Below are 8478 nucleotides of genomic sequence, written 5' to 3' on the forward strand. Positions count from 1 at the left end.
TTAAAATTCTAACCATACCAGAGCCATGCGTGAGCCACATCAGCATTGGGTATGCACTTACAATGTAGATAACAAGAAATCAACAAACATACACATGTTCCGGAAGAAGACGCTCCAATATTAGATGGATTGCTGAAAATGAAAAGATTGATCATCGAAGATTTCAACATCGACCTTCCCTAAAAAAAGGTATACTTGACGTCTTGACCTTTCTGTAATTCTGCCCATCTACCATTTATGTTCAAGCCTACTCCATGTCATTCTCTAGAACTACAGAACAAAACAGAAAAGTGTAAGACCCCATCCTAGGTGTCTGAATTTTCACAGTAGAAACAAGTATGTTCTTGTACACACAGTACCAATGAATATACACCGCAAAATGCATACAGTTTGTCTAATTCATATCTAGATGTTTTCTAAGGATGTCACATCTAAACTCTCACAAATAACGCAGCAACAAGGAACAAAAAAAAGCTGGGACAAAAGACCATAAACATAGTGGAATATCAGGTTAGATGTGACATAATTATGTCACATCTAGATGTGTCCTAAACAGACCCAAATGCATATCGCCGCACCGACGAAAGTTCTCTCCATCTTTTCATACATACTCCCTCCGTTCGGAATTACTTGTCACAAAAATGGATAAAAATAGATGTATCTACAACTAAAATACATCTAGATACATTTATTTTTTGGACGAGTAATTCCGAACGGAGGGGGTACATACAGTCGGTCCCGGGCCACAATCATCGTAAACAATACTTTCTGCCAGACTGCCACGGCAAACAAAGAAGAACAAAAACGTAACAAAAATTGCTTCACAGGTTTCAGTTATACACACTGAAGAACAAAATGTTCAGAAGTTCAGAACAAAATGTTCAGAAGCTGAACCAGAGCAGGAAACCGAGAACAAAAGAAGCAGAGCGGACCCCATTGTTTACCTGCAGGAGAGGACGCCGGGACGAGGACGAACTCCATCTGGCTGTTGCCGGGAGGGAGGTCCAGGACGACGGGGAACAGCCCCGGGCCGCTCCCGCGGGCTTCGGCAGACGACGAAGTCCTGGCGCCGGGTCTCCTCCGCCAGCCTGCGGTGCAGCGCCGCCAGGCTCTGCTCCTTGAACGAGAAGTACTTCCACGTCCCCTCGTCGAACTCGTCCACGCCGCCGTCGTCCCTGGCCGTGTTGTAGAAGATCAGCCGCGGCGCCGGCATCCACAGAGGCTCCTCCTCGCATGACACCTCCTCCACTGTAGCAAGTGAACTAGACATGCCCGGGTCAATCAATCACGAACAAAATCGACGAACCAACGAAAGTAGGAACAACCGGCATACTCGGCATGCATTTACACATGAATCGACCGTGGTAACTCAAGAAGATGATTCTTTTTCGAAGAAATTAGAAAAATCGTCTAATTGACTTTTCAATCAACTTGTTGGAGACTGAAAATCAAACTGAAAGTGAAACTCTATGCTCTCTCAAGAGTACCCATTATTTAGTTTTTGGCTAACTATGTTTGACTGGTCCAATCAGAGATCATCCGTAGGAGTAATTTTGGATGGAGAGAGTATTTTTTTTAGGCAAACACTGTAGAAACGGTAAATTTTCATTACTATAAACAGTACTGTATGTTACAAAGGGAGAGGAACAAAGGGAGTAAAGCTAACAAAAAGAAAATCGGGGCTTGTATCCAACTGCTAGCCAAAACCATTGATTCAGAAGATCAGAGCTAGCCAAGACTTGAACTCTGCTGCATATGTTCTCTTTATCTTCATTTCTAGCAGCTTTAGTTCATGCTTAAGATTAAAATTCCAATTCTGCACAGTTGGCTGAATGTCCCTGCAGACTGGTAGTTACTTCTATGAGGTTTGACCATGGCAATCACATGTCATATGGTGACCACAGAGATAAAGCGGTACATGGATAGCTACCAGTAGCAATTGACTTTTGCTCTCAACATGCTTGTTATCAAGTAGCACAAGCAAATGTGCGCATGCAAATTTCATAGCTACGCTTATTGATAACTCTCGCTACTACCTCACGGTATGCCCCTGGGAGTGTCAACTCCATATTACTGATACATCCCATTCTTAACCGGCAGTGCCATTGTTGTTGTTGGCACTCAAGGACATCCTCCTCTCCACTTCCTTCGACATACTCTTTCGTCTTTGCTACGGGACGACACTTCAAGCTTTACATGGATGGGGCAAGCTATTTATTATGGGTAACGTGTGGTTGTGTCGTGTCGTATGTGGGGTCAGGTTACAAGACTTCAACACACCAAAATAAAGATAGAAGAAGTGAATTACTCCATGACGTTACGAGAAAAGTGAGTGCCATAGAAATTGTGCCTAGTTCAAATTCCCCTATTTCAAGTGGAAAGTGATTGTATAATCTCCGACTCAAAATTTGAATGGATCTCACAACATTCATAGTAATGTAGGATTGAGTTTATTCTTCTTAATAACCAAAAAAAACTTTTATGATATGAGAGATAACGTGTCTTGATCTATCTCAGAAAAGAAAAACATGCCATGATGATTTTTTTTTGAGAGCCTGGCACCTACGTAACGATATTATTCATGCCAAAGGCGATTCGCCTATTGTGTTGCGCTAGGGCATCTCCAAAACGGACTCTTAAATCTTTCGCAAGCGTCTGGACCCACCTGTCCGAACACAATTTGTCATTCAATATTGTCCTACATCGGTCCGCAGACCAATCCACACATTCGTTTTCCTGCAAATCGGAGACAAACAAAAGGAGCTTTGCAGGAGTCCAGACATCCACGCGACGAACCAATACTCACCATGTACCCCTCTTTGCTCTCCGTCCAAATGATGGTTTGGTGGATAGCATGTTTAAAGTTTGATTCGACTAATCACTTTGTTTATATTTTTCTTCTTAAATTTGTTTTTCAAAATGCCACAAGATTTGGCGGAAGAAATTAAACCACCTACTAGATTTGCCGTAGACTAGCTAAAGCACCATGTTTAGTATACTTTGGTTCGCGGAAGCTGAGAAATTAGATCTTTTGCCCCCCCCCCCCCCCGCCACCCTCCGAGATTGGCGGGTGGGGCCGGGGCCACTTGGCATTGAGACAAGCATGGGGCAAATCATCAAACTCCATGTAAAATGGGGCAAAAGAATCCAATCCCCACGCGGAAGCTAGCTAAATCACTTACTCCCTCCTTCCATCTATGTAGGGCCTAATGTGTTTTTTGAGGCTAACTTTGACCAAATATTAGAGCAATAATATATGACATGCAAGTTACACAAAGCATACCATCAAATTCGTATGTGAAAGGAGCTTCCAATTATATAATTTTCACAATATACATCTCATATACTATTAATATTATCAATAGTCAAAGGCGGTCTTGAAAAACGCATTAGGCCCTATATAGATGGAAGGAGGGAGTACATTAAATTCGGAAGCTTGCTAATAAAACACGGACGCGTCTAGTGGGCGCCCGGCCGCCTGGAATGGATAGGGAGCAGCCGACCAAAAAGGAAACCACCTGGTCCCCCTTCGTCCTTAAAAGGAAAGTGGCCAGCCTCATCCCACGAAACCATCGCTATCAACCACACGGTCCCGCCCACGCCATCTGGCTGTGGGAATCATGTGCAGCGCGACCACACCCCCTCTCCCCCCATCTATATCTGCCTCTGATTGAGCTATCTGCCCCACGACATCTTCTTCCCCATGAAAGGGAAGATTCCATCAGGGTGAAAATCTCCATGGCCATGAAAAAGCCATGGCGGCTCCAAAGAACTAAGAACAGAAGAGAAGAGAGAAAAGAGATCTTGGGAGCAAGGAGAAGGTCGGAAAAAACCTAAAAAAAGGAGAGGAGGAAAACGTACCTGTAGGAGGCAACACAAGGTGAGAATCCTCTTCAGCTGATTTTCTTCAACTTCCAATTGCCTGTTCAGGTTACCTCCAGACCTGCCCTTCTTCTGATATTCTTGCACGGATCTTTAGTAGACCACAGAAACCCATGATTTGTGTAGGGGGAGTTTGCACACAATCTGTGCAACCAGTTATCTGCTTTCGTGCAACTACAACAATTCCAGCAGCCAAGTATGGTCACACTGTGTGCAAAAAAAAGTAGACACAAAATATATCCACAACAGTTGTGTAAACAAAACATAGGCAAATTGAAGCTGCTTTCATGCAACTAAATCAGTTCCAGCAACCAAAATATAGCCACACTGTGTGCAAAAATGATGTGCAACAAAAAGATGTGCAAAAACATGGTAAGTATGTCAGCATCCCATGCAACAAACCAACAAACCCAGTCGCTATTGTGGCAATTGCAGCACCAACTGAGCCAGCTGCAGGTCCAAATGAACCAACTGTATCAGCCATTGTGCCAACTCCACCAGCAAGTGAGCCATCTACAGACACAATTGTGCAACCACAACAACTAGGAGGAGGGAAAAGTGAGGATCCATTAAATTTCTTCCTCTTTAACTTCCCCTTCACCTCCCCTCTAGACCTTGTTTACCCATGGCTTTGTCATCTTCAAAGAAAGCATAGATTCCTGTAGACTTCCTCCTGGGTTAGTTTGTTTTGATGATCAAACTTTGTGCCTTTTTGAGCTGTTGGCAAAGGAGGTTGGACAGGTTGCCCAATACCACTATTAGTTGGCAACAAAATGTCTTGCAGTTGGCACAAGTAGACCTTTAGTTAGCTCAGAAGTTGCTCCATTTGGCACATTTGAACCTGCAGTTGGCTCAATAGCTGCTGGGGGTGGCACAGTGGCTGCCAGAGTTGTCACAATTGGATATGCAGTTGGCTCACTGGATGCTGGAGTTGGCACATTTGGACCTGCAGCTGGCCCACTAGACGCTAGAGTTGGCACAATGGCTACTTGAGTTGCCACAATGGCTTCTGGAGTTGTCACTGAGCCTTTGTCTGTTGGTACTTTACTAGATGTTATGCTGAGATCTTGAGTTGGCACTGTATCAGGTTTGCTTGGCAGTTTGTACTCTGAAGTTGGCAAGATAATGTCTGGGGTTGGCACAGCTAGATCTGTGACTGCCTCACTGTACAATGTCTCCTGCCAACTAAATGGTCTAGAGTGTGCAACTATCCTGCAGATGCAGCCGACTGACGTGTGAGCATGTACAACCGAAAAATAAAAATGAAAAAACAGAGATGCGCTTCACATCGGTACCTAGAGATGCGCTTGACGTCACCGACTGCTGCCTCTCGACTCCGTCGTCGTTGGCTGCAACCTCGCCTTCACCAGTCGTCAGCTGCTACTGCACCAGGAAAAGGGAAAGGGATGGGAGGAAGGGGGAGACCGCAGGGACTCCGTGGACGGGCGGATCCAGCGCGGAGCTCCTCAGATCCGGCGTGGCGGATCTCATCGGATCCGTCCGGGTCACGCGCGGCGACGCTTTGGAGGCCGATGGCGGCGGTCGGTAGGAGGACGGGTCGCGTGTGCTCGGACGCCATGGCTGCGGCTTGAACGTGCACGGGTCGCGGGTGCTCAGACGCCACGGCTACGTCTTGAACCTGCACGGGGCGGCGGCCGGCTGGTCAGGGAAGGAGGAGGAAGGAATGGAGAGGAAAAGTGCTCGGAGCCAGCAGAGATGAGAAGAGGATCGAGATGAGCGGCGATTTTGTGCTTCCTTGTCGTCTAGCGCTGGGCTGTGTGCTTCCTACCAGATATCACCTGAACTCGCGGGCCGCACGATCCGTTCGCATCGAGCGGTCGAGCTGCGACCGCTCGTTCCACCCAAATAGTGCATGCGCACTAGTATGTATTCCCGATAAAACACTATGTTACTACGATTAGTACACTAAGCTTATTTTTGAATGGACACTAGTTGGCGGAAGGACATGTATGAGTTGGCTGAAGCTAGTAATTCGTAATGCTATTTTTCTAAGTTAATACAAACATATTTCGTCCGATTTGTTAAAGTCGACTTGAAATATATGCAAATAGTGTTGGATGGCCGGCTCCCGCATCAATGTCCGCAATGTTTGCGAACAGATGCGGGAACGAATTTACTGGTCGGCGTTGGAGATGCCTTTAGTTCTCTTTGTGCCTAGCTACATGAACTGCAATTTTCTAACCTGAATTTTTTAATAGATCCGACAATATAAGTACGTTGGTCAACCCAAAGCCACCTTCTTCCCAACCATAATCGCTGCACCTACCAACTTGATGATGTGTCCCAGACAGTGCCACCACCTGCACATGTCCAGACTGTGGTATCCCAGCTCAATAGGGTTCTAGTCCTGGTGCTCACATTATTTCTGAATTTATTTTAGGATTTTCGGCGATGCGCTTTCAGTGGAAGGAGACGTTCACGTCGACGACGAGATGCCTATGGTGACTTCGTAAATCTCAAGATGATATGCCGGCTCAGTCTTTCGAAGGTTCTCATAGGGGTAGGGTGTGCATTCTGCGCGTATATATGAGCGCTTGCTTCTGTAGTGTGTTAAAAAAAACATGCGTCCGTCACCGAGCCTCCGTTGCGCCTGGCTGCTGAGCCCGTCGCCATTGCCGCAGTAGAAACAACATTGCATCTCCTCTTGTCCCCTCTCGCCATCATGAGCTCCAAAACGATGGCCCTGAAGACCCCGTCATTGTGCGATCTAGGAATCCCAAATCTAGGGTTTCCCCCGGAGCAGCCGAACCAAGGTAACGACGATTGTAAAACAGATGATGCCTTGGGCAAGGGGACGACGCCAAAGGCGCCGCCATCGTCTGCCATGACCAAGGTCGACAAAGTTTTCACTCGCAATCACGCCATCCCGATCTGCAATCATTGCCGTGAAGACGAACGCAGGCACCAGATTGCCAGCAGAGGGCCTCCAGCCGCCCACTGGCCCTTCCACGCGGGGCCGGCCGACCGCAAGTACGGGCTAGATCTGCAGCCACCATGCACGTCACCGTCGACAGCGACACCATCAGCCCTCCCCGGCGACCCTACAGCTCCGCAGCCATCGCCCACCACCACGCCGCCGCCACCAACCCAGATCTGGGCAGGTGCCCTCGCGGCTGCCCGGCGGCTTCTTCCAGCAACGACGGAGGGAGGAACGGGATTTGCAAGCCTGCCAGCTAGGGTTGGGTGCCCACCTGAGTCGCCCGGGCCGGGGGGGGGGGGGGGGGTGCTCAGGGGCATTTCAGACTACTGCTGATTCTCCAATCCTGAATGGCGAGGATGATACAAATGGTAAAGACCTGCTACATGTTCATCAACGAGGTAGTAGGTATCCTAATTTGTGAGATCGAGTGCCATCGGAGCTGCCTCAAAAGGGGTTGGATCTAGCTCAATTAATTTATGTGTACATGTCGTTGCGACTTTGCTAGTGGCAGGGCAGCGCAGTGATGTTTCCACCAAACATGAAGGTGCGGTCTTGTTCTCTTGCTGTTATATTATCATGCCATGTTTAGATGTTGAGAAAACAGAATTAGCACCAACGGTATGCCTTAGCGAGGCCTTCAACAATAATATCACCGAGATGACTCACTCCCACTGCAAGAAGTCCAGGTCTCAATCCAGCAAGAGTTGTTGTGCATTCTGGTATGGGTTACTTCTTCCCCTTACCATTATTGATTGCTAATTGGGCATGCCATTGCAATATTTAGTTGCACTAAAGGTACTCACACTTTTGATGTGCGATTGCATGGTAACCTTGGCTGATCTTACATGCATCAGGCAACTACAAAGTACGAACCAACTGAATTGGGTATTGGAAGGCACAAACTATCGTTCCTGATGCCAATAAGGCATGAAACCTCGGGTTGTGCATGATTAAGCAGGGAGACATGTGGTGGCAATGCAAGCACTCGTGACTGCCCTACTTCGCAGAATCTCTGGGCTGGACGAAAACAAGGCGGTTGCCCAGGCCGAGTGTCACATCCCTAGTTCTAGTCTGTCTAGTGCTAGCCTCTGGTGTTACATCATGTTTACTTTTCACAGAAAGTTGAATGGGGATGACAGAAACCCCGAGCACCACCTAAATCAACTAGGGTTACTAAAATACTTTTGCAATGAGCCTGAAATGCCCTTCTAAAATATTCATCATCATTGCTCTGGTCTAGAACCTCTGACAAAAATGGTGCACACTTTTCTAGGTCAACAGAAGGTCATTGAACTAAATCATATTCTATTTGCATTTGGGCATTTCAATGCTATACAATATTTTGAATGTCCAAATAATCATAAACTGAAATGTTTACTATTGGATATATTCCAACTAGTGGCCCTGAGCAGTTTCATGATTTTTGAATATGTTTTTGTATTTTAAATAAAGCCAAACAGAGGCAAACAAATAAAAAACAGAACAAAATAGAAAACACACACAGAGAGAGAGAGAGGGCACTGTACCTGGCATCCCACTTCCCTGGTCTTACCTACGGCCCAGTCGGCCAGCCCAGGCACCTGGCCCAGCCCACCTCCTCCCTCCCAGCCTGCCTGGCTCCCCCTCGTCGTGCCTAGATGACGCCAGCGCGATGC

General features: G+C 47.0%; 1 long non-coding RNA gene across 2 annotated transcripts; it reads right to left on the reverse strand.

The window, feature by feature from the left end:
- Nucleotides 1-5663, reverse strand: LOC123139122 (uncharacterized). Of its 2 annotated transcripts, XR_006469461.1 has the most exons (4): nucleotides 5178-5663; nucleotides 3862-5094; nucleotides 945-1262; nucleotides 1-270 (listed from the first exon to the last, which is right to left on the reverse strand). It is a non-coding gene; the product is annotated as an uncharacterized lncRNA (long non-coding RNA). The 2 variants fall into 2 exon arrangements; XR_006469460.1 differs by lacking the exon at nucleotides 1-270 and having other exon boundaries at nucleotides 802-1262.
- Nucleotides 5664-8478: the final 2815 nt, after the last annotated feature.

Source organism: Triticum aestivum, chromosome 1B (assembly GCF_018294505.1).
Source record: "Triticum aestivum cultivar Chinese Spring chromosome 1B, IWGSC CS RefSeq v2.1, whole genome shotgun sequence".
In the NCBI taxonomy this organism is placed as follows: domain Eukaryota; kingdom Viridiplantae; phylum Streptophyta; class Magnoliopsida; order Poales; family Poaceae; genus Triticum; species Triticum aestivum.